Genomic DNA, 11768 nt, shown 5'->3' on the forward strand with positions numbered 1-11768 from the left:
GTACTTACCAACATTGTAATCAATTATTTCTGTTAAGTACTTGCTTAATATCTGCCTCTAGCTAGGATCATAAACTCTATAAGGACAAAATACATCCAGGTGTTACTCTCTACTTTCTCCTCTGCACCTAACACAGCGCTCAGTATATACTACTACTCCAACTGAGGGCCATAAAATACTGTTAATCTTTCTATTTACTTAAAAAAAAAAAAAGCTTTAAAAGGCCTGCTACTGTTCTTTGAAGGGAATAAACAAAATCCTTTATTTCTCTCCAAAACACTGCCTTTGTCCTATGATTTTTGTTTTTCTTATAAGTTAATGACTATCCGTATTAAAAGATTTAGAATTAACAACAATCTTCTCAAAAGCTTTTGAATTTAAGAAAGTACATTCTCAAATGCTCAGAGTTTATTTCAACTCAGTAATAAACAAATTTCATGAGCCAAGAGTCCTATACAATACAGTGGACAGAAATAATCAGTCAAAATTTCCCTATCCTATCACATTTAAGTAACATTTTCTTAATCAAAAAAACTCGGGAGGAAAATATCATATACCTAACAAGCCTAAGTAGCCTCTAAATCTAAATCTGAGGCCCACAAAGGCAAGAATCCATTATCAAAATCATCAAATATTCAGCACGTGCTACAAATTTCACCACCAGGTGGCAGATCCATACAACTTAGAAATGCTCTTATCAGTCCTAAGAAACCCAATTAGAAAAAAATTTAGAAAAAGTGAAATAATTCTGAACATATTACATATTACTTCTCACAATGTTACGCATCTATTTAACTGTACATCTGTCTCCAGGCCATGTAAGCACAAAATTATCTTTAAATGAAGAACACTAAAATACAATTTTAAAATGTGGTTATCCACAGTCAGTTACTCAAAATCCTCAAAGTGTAAGAGCAAGTTTTGAATACAAAAGTAAAGAAAAGCAAGAGATAAAAAGGAAGTGTGGAAAAAGACATGATGAGAAAAGAAGAAAGGACCAAGAAAAGAAGAAACACGTCTCAAACCTAGAAGGTATAAACCGAGTTAATAGCAACCGAGAAGAACCAGTGACATTTTTGTGTTTCCAGCAAAATAGTTTTCTAATCAACAGAGACCTTAATCTCAAGTCACCAGTTAATTAAGAAATTGGCTTTTCAAATTTTTCAATAAAATTATCCCAAAATTCTAAAAATGTGTTATTAAAATAATTTAAGATGGAACATATTATCCGGGGATGACTCTTTGTTATTTTATTTTTTTTTCATTTTTTATTATGTTATGTTAGTCACCATACAGCACAACCTTAGTTTTTGATGTCTCTGTTATTTTATTTTTTTATTATAATATTTTTTTTATTATGTTAGTCACCATACAGTACCATACAGTGTCTCTGTTATTTTTAAATGCTATCGGAAACCTTAGCTGCAAATGCACCCTTCAATCGAAGGAGACCATCCTGACGTTCTCATTCCCCTGGCTGTGGCACACCCTCCCCTCCACCCGTCCTATTCCTACGTCTTCTGCCTCCAGAAAGAGACCCCTGACCATACAATCATCAGGCAATAGCTCCGCTTCCTCAGTAATATTTCCTTCCTGTATCCCTCAAATCTATCTCAGACACAACTAGAAATCAACACTCAACCTGTTTCATGAACCAGCGCCGAACTGAGTTTTGTGGTGTTTGAAGAATATATAATTTGGGGGCCCTTTTTAAGGAAAAAGAATACAAGAAAAAAATTCAATTTTGCAGACTTCACAGAAATGCATAAATATAGAACCTAGTGCTGGAGCCTCTCCCAGGCCCTAGAAGGGGCTCTGCAAGTGAGGGAATCCAGACTCAACAACTTAGGGGTAAATCCTCCCTGCTACGAACACATGCCGAGGAAAAAACAAGCCTCTAAACCCGGTTTGTTAAATAAAACAAAACAAATGGTTCAGCAATTCCAGTCAGTAAAAGGAAAAATACTGCCTAGAGAGTTACAGTGATCCCAGTTACTCTAGAACAAAGTGGCTAAAATTAAGGACAGAGCCAAACTGTCTAATGATGACATGAGAGCAAAACACAGGGAAGAAAACTGTTAGTGGGGGGAATGCATACTCACCCACTTCCTGCGTACACTCTGAAAAAGCACACTGCCATCAGGCTCCCCCAGGAGCACCGCTCCCCACTGGGTTCTTACACAACCCAGCTTCAGAAAGCTCTCACTCTTCTTCCCTGACAGAAACACTCAAATACAGAAAAAAACAATTCTCAAACAACTTAGCTTTGGGGAAATTTTTCTTTCAATTATGCAATATACATTCCATCATCCTATAGTCCAAAGTCCCTAACACTATTAGAAAAAAGTTGCCAAACCCCTCAGTCATTGCTCTAATATAAACTGTTTTGATATACACAAAGGTCTCAGCAGCTTATCTGAATGAACAAGAACACAAGTTCTCATTTCCTAATAACTTCCTGAATATTTTATTATCGTTTCCTCCCAGGAAATTTATTCACTCCATGTAGCTCCAACACTAACAGTCCATTTTTGAAGGGAAATTATTCAAGTACACCAGAAGCTCATATAAAAGATTATCTCCACTACTGGGTTATTGTTTGACAGCGTATCTGAGTAAAAAAAGATGAGTTGAAAATACATGTGGATTTCATTAATACACAGAAACAAAGCAAATGGAAACAACTATTTTAACAAATAATTTAAATAATTAAACTTATATTTTCACATACCAATTAAAATATGCAAAAAACAAATAAAATGGCATAATCATCAAAACTGATTGAACAGTACACCTGAGATCTACATCTTCATTTAACTATAGCCACATTTCAATTATAACTGAATTAAAAAAAATAAAATTAAAAAGAAAGTCCAAGAGTAAGATTGGGTAATTTTCCCCACGAACAAGAAAAATTACTGGTACTCTTTTCTAACTCTGGTTTCAAGGGAAAATACTTATAGAAATTACATTGTATGTTTTAACCTCAGGATATTTTTAATACATCATTTGTATTCTTAGAGCCACAATTATGGGCCTACTGTATGACTTAACAACATATAATGCATGCCAACCTTTTCACAGTATAACTTCTGCTCTTTGGAGCAAAGGCTTTGGGGCATTAAATAACTAGTAACAAGACTCAAAAGCAAATCTATTGTATCATTCTCTTTGTCATAAATGGTTCTGAACAATTTTAAGAGCTTCTGATGCCAATCAAAACCACGAAGAAATATCACTTACACCTGTCAGAATGGCTAGGCTTGTCTCGAAAAGACAAGAAATAACACATACTGGTGAGGACATGGAGAAAAAAGAACTCTCATGCAGTGATGGTGGGAGTGTAAATTGGTACAGCCACCCTATGAAAACAGTATGGAGGTTCCTTAAAAATGGAAATACCATACAAATCAGTAATTCCACAACTGGGTATTTATCCAAAGAAAAAAAACACTAATTCAAAAAGATATGCACCCCTATGTTTACTGCAGCATCATTTACAATAGACGAGATATGGAAGCAACTCAAGTGTCCATCAATAGGTGAATGGATAAGGAAGACGTGGTATATATACACAATGGAATATTACTCAGCCATAAAAAAATGAGATCTTGCCATTTGCAGTAACATGGAAGGATCCAGACGAGCATAAAGCTAAGTGAAATAGGTCAGAGAAAGACAAATACCATATGATTTCACTCATCTGTAGAATTTAAGAAGCAAAGCAAACGAACAAAAAGCAGAAACAGACCCATAAATAGAAGAGAGGGATGGGGGTAGAGGGATGGGCAAAATGGGTGAAGGGGAGTGGGAGACACAGACTTCCAGTTACTGAATGAGTACGTCACGGAGATAAAAGACACAGCACAGGGAATGTAGTCAATGGTGCTGAATAGTTATATGGTGACAAACGATAGCTACGCTTGCGGTGAGCACAGTGTAATATACAGAGTTGTCTAAGCACTATGTTGTATGCTGAAACTAAAGTATCATTGTGTGGGCATTACAATAAAAAATAAAGTAAAAAGAGCTGCATTCTGTTCTCACTGGAACAGGGGAAGGAGGTTTGACCAAACAAAGGGGATGGGAATAAGTACGCATTAGAGAGGGAAAGAGCCGGCAATCCAGGAGAGAAAACCACACTGTTCAGGATACTGCAGTACAGCCAACTGGTTCATAGCCTGGTTTGGGTTCAAATTCCTGCTTGTCACTTACTAGGTATATAACCCCAGTTTAAATGACTTATTACACGTAGTGTTTCCACATGAGAAAACTGAGGCACAGACAAGTTAACCAACTTGCCTCAGGTCCCCAAAACCTTGGAAACACCCAACAATGCTAGTGAGTTAGGCATGAGGAAGAGCTCTGCAGAAAGACACCAGGAAAATACAGCCGCCTAGAGCTTAACTTAGCAGAAAGATGGGGCAACTACTGCATGTGTGTAACCAACAGCTGCCAATGGCACACCCTACAACACGGTGTCCCTGAAACCATTTAAGACCCTTTCACTACATACTGGATATTTAGCAAAAGGTAGGAAACACTGCCACAGTCTAACAGAGCCCTCGGTGGCGAAAGAAGAGAGGAATGAGATCAGTCCAATCACGTACACGGCTGCTCTTCGATCATCCTTGAAAACACCAACATGAAAAACTACAACAGATGTCAACTGATAAAATCTATAAAACAATGGATTTTTAATGCAGCAACACAAATGAAAACAGCATAATCACAGAAATCACTTCAAAATATCGATCTTTCTCCCTCTCCTGCAGGATTCTGTAACTTATTTGAGCAGAGAACACTTTTTTTCCATGATAAAATTATGAACTCCTGGACCAGTGAAACAATGGTCCACAAAACACTGATTTTTAGTCAAGAGCCTAGACTCAACCCACTCCTCCAAGTCATCATATACTCAACTGCCAGATCAAGTACCCTACCTTTCCGTCCCTATCCTGTGCCACTTCACATTAATATGCTACACCTCCAAGTAAATTACTTTCTGTTGACCGTATCACCAACGCCTTCCTGCTCACAGACATTTGCTCATGTCATTTCCTCTCTCCCTTCCCACCTCCACAGGTCCGCATCCTCTCCTTAGCCAGGGCCAGCATCCTGCACCATGACTCTGCGCTGCCGATGCAGGACCGTGTACTCAGCCTTCACTTGACGGTCCATCTCAAATTCTACCACCCCCACCGAGCTCACCCCGCATCGCCGTGTCTGGAAGCACCCTCTCCATCTTTAGAACTCCCAGAGCACTCTGCACCCCTTTCACAGCATACACCACTTTCTACGCAGCATTCTCATTTGTACACATGATACACCCTTTATCAGACAGATACCCTCACTTCTCCCATCTCCCGACGCCTCCTAGCACAGTGCCTTGCCCACGATAGCCACTCCATAAATGCATGCTGAGTGAGCGACTGTGAGAGTCTATTTCCCATTGGAGAATCATAATTAGCCTTCCTTAAACACAGCAAAATAGACTGGGTTTCTCCCTCAGAGAACACAAATTACTCGAAGTTGCCAAGAGCTACATCTTAAATCAGAGAAAGTCACTGAGCTATACAGCAGAACTTCGGTCACACAAGCTGCCTTGTACTTGCTTGTTTACGTGTTCTTCTTGGTGAAACAGGCCTTTATCCGCCAAATGTGAGGCGGGTGGAGCACATAGCTAGTTTGTTTTTAAAAATGCAGCCAATTAAAATCTAGTTTTGACAGCCTGAAAACGTGGCTCAAAAAATTGCTATGTTATTATAAGATATCACCTACCCTACAGAATTTTTCTCTTCATAATCACAGAAGAGGCTTCTGAGCTTTTTCTGGTAACTCAGGTCTTTCACACATAGCACTGCACTTCTTCAGGGGAAGAAGGAACTAGGACCAAAGAAAACACAATCAACTTAGAAACCAAGATATGTTCCTTCTAAACCCGAGGAGATAAGCAGATCTGAGAAGAGAAGAGTTACGGAGGTGGCCAAAGCAGTGGCAAAATAAGAGCGAGAGAAGTCAGCTTTGTCTCTAAAGAATAAAATCAGTTATCAAAAGGAAGGGACTGCTTCACGTTCTGAGAAGGCAACAGGGAAGTGCTAAGGTCAAGAGAAGTTAGAAGCACAAGAGCAGACAGAGCGAAGGACTTATCTTTGCCGCAAAGCTGCACACTATCCCAAGCCTTCTCCAACTGCCATAGCCCTCAGAGGCCCCCCATGCTTACTGTCAGTGCCTCTGTCTGTCCGTCCAACCAATACATACTGACAGGAAATTATGTATCTGGGTGTTGTTTTAGACACTGGGAAAACTGTAATGAGCAGTCACTTGGCACAAAGATACACGGAATTGTTACGTAACTTCTTTAGGTGCTTTACCCCCCATCTGACTGCAAACCTGCTGGAGGCAGTACCTCTCAACCAGATTACAAACACCTTTAAAGCAGGGTAAATAATATATACTAAGTCTCATAATCTTCACAGCTTCTTTTATCTAGATCTGTCACAGGATCTATTCATACCTTCATGTTGCTACTGATAAAAAGGAAAATATTCACCAACCACAAACCAAGTGACCTAAAGGGAGACCAGAACTGTACCTACATTCTTGGTTCTCTGTACTTCTGCAAAACTTAACTGGAAGCAACATTTCACCATTTCCCTCCCCAGATTTCTACCCTCTCCTTCCACACTCAACTCTTCCCCAAATATGTGCAAATATGAGACATTCATTTTATACCTGGAGAATGTCCTCTAAATACAGCAAGAAAGGAAATTCAACACAGAGAAAAATAAGCTACAACTTAACAAGACGAAATGCCACTGTGCCAGTTACAACTCAAGTAACGTGTGACCTAATCAAGGGATGCAACTCTCTGGACCAGAGAGAAGGGAAGATGATCTTAAAGGTCCCCTTCCAGTTAAAAAAAAAAAATTCTCGGATTTATGAGTTCTCACAAATGCACACACACGTGGATGAAATAATTTTACAATAGGTCAGCACTATTCAACTTGCCTGCATGGGCTGAATGAATTCCTTAGCTGCTGACAAGGCCTCATATGGCACAAGAGAAGCCTTCAACTGGCTCAATCTCCGCATGGACAGTTCATGCTAAGAAACACCTTCCCCTCACCTCTATCAAGGGGCAATAATCACCAAGACGTACTTTCAGATACAGAGTTCCCCCAACTCAAATCTGTTCCCACTTCTGGAAAAGTAATTAAAGATGCATGTCTTCCTGATGATGCATCATTAGCTTTTTTTTCATTTTAGGAAGTTGGCATATATAAAAGTGGACCACTCATTTGCTATTTAATCATATACTGCTTTGAGAAATATGGATTCTTATGTTATCTCATCTTACATTAGACAAGTTCCTTTAGGGCAAAGCTATGTCTTACGCAACTCTGTACCTGGCATAACAGTATCCAGCAAATACAGGCACCAAAAACAAAACAAAACAAAACAAACACTACCACCAGCACAAGCCACCCCCATCCTGAGGGAAAAAAATCAAAACCAAAACCAAAAACAAAAAAAAAACTCTGCTAAGATAAATGGCTGCTTGACTTTCTACTTAACTTGGGATTCCTAGAAGGCTGGGACTGTATATCATATCACTTACCTCCATGTATGGTCTAAAGTCTCATTAACCATGTCACAGAATGTAAATAACCGCTACAGAATCTAAGCCTCACCCTCCTCATCTATAAAAGCGGAAAGATAAATGATTCCTCCTATGACTCTGTAATTTTTAAAGTCCTTCATTCAAAAATAAATATTTCTGGAGAAATTATATGCCAAGTATTATTGTATTAGGTCCTGAAGATACAGAGATAAAACTTATGGCCACTACCGAGAGGGCCGTGGTCCAGTGATCATAATTTGAATCCCTCCATCTGGGATGTCCCTGCCTGTCCTTGGTTGTAGTTTGCCCAGGTCATGAGATGCCAGCATTTCATATGCTTGCAAAGCAATGAATACAAGCAGTGACAAGAAAAAGGAGGCTGAGGATGCCTGGGGCAATGGAAAAGACTAATGGAAAGGGGACAGTCACACTGGGAGGGGTGTGAAAGTGACACAGAGAAAAGGGCCATATATGCAAGAAAATAATTCTATCTGCCTGGAAGCATTAATTGTCTTTATAATCTAAATAACACGAGAGTTTCCTGACACATTGAAAACCCATTTTATTACACTGAATATTATAGTCATTTCTGACAGCTTCCAATGAACCGCAGAAATAAGGCACAAGAAAAACTAACAAGCCAAAGAGCGCTTCATTTTAGCCATTAATTTATCTACATTTCTGTTTTTCTTCTCCCTATCTTACTCATGAGTTTAGAATAACAAAATGGCCAAACAGAAGGCTAGGTTAGAAGAGAGTGAGAAGCAAAGGGATTGTCTAATCTTGAGACAAATAAAATAGTTAATTAGCCCCTGAATAACAGAATTGGTTATAAAAGTCCCCACTTTTAGACACAACAGGTTTTTAGAGATGGATGTCTGAAGTGAATTGCCCTGAGGTGAAATTCTGATTGCATTTACAATGTATCTTAACTATGCCTGAGCTGTTACCTTTATCTGCTTAGACATGGATTGAGTCCTCAAATGAGCAAAATCTGCTGTGTAAATCAGGTACTTAATTAAAGAGAAAAGCCTAGTAGGCTGCAGGGAGAAGTTTGCTGAAATGGTGTATTAAACACTGTAATAGGAAGAGGCTTTTTTCACTTATTAATTCTATCATTGTCAGTCAAGAGTAGTTACTGTTTATGCATCTTTCATTTAAGATTCTAGTTTAGGGTAAATATTTACTGAGAACCTACTATTGCCAAGATGCTCATGGACCCCGAGCAGATGAGGGGGAAAAAGGCATAGAAAACAATGCTATCCCCATAGAACTTAAAATCTTGTTAAATCTTCTAGTCTGCTATATTTTCATACATTTTAAAAAGTATTGCTAACCCTGCCTCTCTGATCCACTAACTCCCCAACTCTCCTGGAAACTATTTCTTATCAATCCTCTTCATGCACAGCAGAAAGCCTTGCTTCCTTACTAAGAATATTCACCTATTCTCATGCTCCTTCCCTCCAGCTTCAAAGAGTGGCCTTATCACTCCTCCTCTCTGATCTAATCCCAATCTTTCTATTTGTGCTCAGAACAAACCCCATATTCCCCAGGAAACTTATACTATAGATTATTTCATCATTTTCCTTGTATATTCAAACTACCTTCCTCAAACAGTCTTCCATTGCCTTTTAAATATGCCCAAGAATCCCACCCACTAAACACACACCTCACTCTTATTAGACCTCAACCACTACATGTAGTTGTCCCCCTTTACAGCTAAATTTCTGGAACTTTCCAGGGCCTTCATTTCCTCCCTTCCCACTTAACTCTCGAACTGCTTCCAAATTCTACTTAAAGGTCTTAGTAAGGCTGCCAATGACTTGTGGATAGTTAAATGCAAAAGATACTCTCCTCTTCCAGCAAAATTGAGACTCCCTTCTTGACTTCTGTGATACAACCCTTCCCTGGTTTTCCTATTTCTCCCCTCACCTCTCTCATTGTATAAGAGCCCATCCCTCTCAACTCAACCACACTATAAGCAGACGACACAAATCTATAGCTCAACAGCCCCCTGGATAACTCAAAGGCATATCAAATTCATTAAGTCCAAAATTAAACTCATGCTCTTTTTTGCCCCCCCAAATTTCTTTCTTTCCCAAAATACCACCACCATACCACTACATAAATCCTAAAGAACCCTAGGAACCACCCTGGACACATTTCTTACCACGATATCCAACCCATCTCCAAACTCTATTTTATCACCTAAATATCTTCCCTGTCCATAAACTATTCTCCACTTCCATCATGCTAATCCAGGTTATCTTTGTACACTACCTAGATTACTATAACAGCCTAAGTGTGAGACAACACCATGACTATCACCATCTCCACACACATAAACACACTTTTTTTTCTTGCATGTATTATAATGGTTAGGTTATTTAATTACCTTTTACTGAAGTTTCAAATTCCTTACAGTTAGGCAAAGCACATATCACCTGTTCCTATATAGTCCTTCTCTATCTTATTCCCACTAGACTGTGAACTTGACCAAGACAGGGTTTAAGTTTTAACCATCCTCATGGCCCCAATATAGAGCTTGGCATACAGCATGTACTGATAAAACTTTACTGAGTGAATTAATCTGGATTTCACTGTTTTGGAAAAAGAATGTTTTAAAGTTTATACACATAAGACTTTCAGTTTAACTTTTCATTTGTGTTCCTGCTACCAAAAGTTGAAGCAGATAATAAAGCAAAACTAAAACTTTTAAAAATTTATTACGATTTTGGGGCACCTGGGTGGCTCAGTCAGTTAAGCATCCAACTCTTGATTTTGGCTCAGGTCATGATCTCAGGATCGTCAGATCAAGCCCACGTCAGGCTCCATGCTTAGCTGGGAGTCTGCTTGAGATTCTCACTCTCTTTTGCCCCCATCCTCCTCTTTTAAAAAAATGAATTATAATTCTGAGTCTTCCAGATATTAGGTTAATGGAATGCAGTCCAAATTCTAATGACATTTTACAGCTAAAAAACCATTAAAAGTCATTAAACATAATATGATTATTTCCATGGAAAAACAACTACAAGACTTCCTGAGAAATGGAATTCTTTTTCAATATTCCAAATGCTCTTAGCTATAAAAAGACATTTCTTAAATACAAATGAATAAATAGCAACTACACCCCATCGTATGCATTATATTTTTCCTTGGAGAGAAAGTTCATCCTAAGATTCTATTCCTTTTAAATTCAGAAGCAATTTTCTGAGTTTTTCCCCAGTCAAATTTAGAAAATAGTTCTCAAGCTTTGTGAATAAGAAACCACTCAGATGCTTCTTAAAATGCAGATTCCCAAGGTCCCGAACCACAAATTTTATCTCAATAGATAACGATGCCCTGAAACTAGTGACTACACTTTAAGAATCACTCAGTCACGCTGCCATTGGCTGAAGCAACCAGTCCCTGTGAAGGCCTCAAACTAAGCTTAAGAGACACTATAAACCATTGAAGTTTGGGGAGGGGGGGGGAACCTCACTTCTATTTTCTTCTATCTCTTCCATGATTCATTTTCATCATGAAATTATCCTGTGTTACGGTACACAACAAAGGTTCACTAAATATTTCCTGAACTGAACTACTGAATAGAACTTATTTACAACTTATAAAATTATACTTCATTTGATTAATGTAATTAAAGGTATTAATAGTTTACAACATCTCACAAAGCACTCCACTACTTCCAGATGTTCTAACAATTGAACAAGTGTGAAAGCCATTGCATTAAAAACTGAAAACCTGGAAGCAAGTGTACTCTGCCATATCAAGTTTATAAGATTACATGAATAAAATAATGTATTTAACCTAAGATGAACAACACATAAAGAAAATTAACTCCTATCAGGACAAAGCATTAGTCAGGAAGACCCAATTTAATAGCTTTCGCTAAATCGTACCATTCTTGTTGGATGTAAAATGAAGACAGCTAACTCGCCTTACAGTGTATTTTATATCTGCAACAGAAGTAACACTATTCTTCTTGAAACAGCAAAATGAAGCTAGCCATTTTCTTTTCCAACCCACCTTTTGGCCTCAACTGCCTGCTTTTCCTAATTCTTCTATATCCGATCTATCAAGCCGCTTCCAAAAAATGGTTTCCAGACAGGCTAACTCTAGATTTAAGGCTAAAGTAACTTCCTAA

This window comes from Ursus maritimus, unplaced genomic scaffold (assembly GCF_017311325.1).
Source record: "Ursus maritimus isolate PB19 unplaced genomic scaffold, ASM1731132v1 scaffold_27, whole genome shotgun sequence".
Lineage (NCBI taxonomy): Eukaryota > Metazoa > Chordata > Mammalia > Carnivora > Ursidae > Ursus > Ursus maritimus.